Genomic DNA, 1,076 nt, shown 5'->3' on the forward strand with positions numbered 1-1,076 from the left:
AAGATTGTAGTCAACTCGACGCAAGGGAGGAGTAATCTCGAAGGTCCAACCACAGGATGCACAAAATTGTAGAGCAATCTTCCATGCCTCAAACCCCAATCCAAAGTGCGTAGCTGTCGCAGGTAGCAGATGTCTATCCAACGTGGTGGGTGCGACTCAGAGTGTGGGGGGACGCCAGCAGCCTCAAGGAACCAAGTCACGATGCCTCCCATGCACATCACTCCGGGAGTGTGGTTGAGGCTTAGTCGCGAGACCCAATGCTTGTATGTCAGCATGTAGTTGATAAGGTAGAGCGAGACGGAAGTGTTGGATATGTCACCTTGCAGCGCGGTGCAATCCATGGCAGTGAATGAGAGTCCCTTAAGCGCCAAATCGATCATCTCTAGCTCGCCATTCGTCATGTATCCTTTAATCTCTTTAGCGTAAAATGCATTGGTGACCGCCTTCTGGAAGTAACGCAACACTGGGCTCCGCACGTTCAGCGCTTTTGTCTTCGNCAGCGCTTTTTTCTTCGAGGAAGTGAACGTGGGTGTGCTCCCAATCGTTGCCCAGAGTGTGGATATCTCATCACGATCAAACTGCGCGTAGTCCCCGTTCCGCTGGGAAATCCAAACATCTCTTCGACAGTTTTGAAACTGAGAGTGTAGAACTGGCCATGAACGCGAAATGTAATGTAGCCCAGACCTCCATCAGACATCATTCCCGGCTCATCCGCATACAGATGCGTCTCCAGAGTACAGAGGAACTGAATTGTCTCCTCCCTGTATCCGCTTTTTGGTGTGTTCATGATTCCCTCCAGATGGCACCGCCTAAACAGATACTGAACATCCTCCCAAATCCCAAGTTGCTGCATAGTCTTAACATGGGGATATCTTGTTCCCTCAAACTGCATCTGCTGGAACAGCTCGTAGTATTCCTTGGGAGTTAATTTCGTCTCAGTGTTCTTCCGTTTGACCAATTTTCTGGGAGCTGGTGTTGAGCGCAACGCAGGTTCCTCCTGTTCATAATCGCTCCCGTCCTCCTTTGAGTGTGAAGCTTGTGCCGGTCGCTTCTCGCGATTCTTGCTCTTAGAGAGC

Source organism: Camelina sativa, chromosome 9, assembly GCF_000633955.1.
Source record: "Camelina sativa cultivar DH55 chromosome 9, Cs, whole genome shotgun sequence".
NCBI classification, from domain to species: Eukaryota; Viridiplantae; Streptophyta; class Magnoliopsida; order Brassicales; family Brassicaceae; genus Camelina; species Camelina sativa.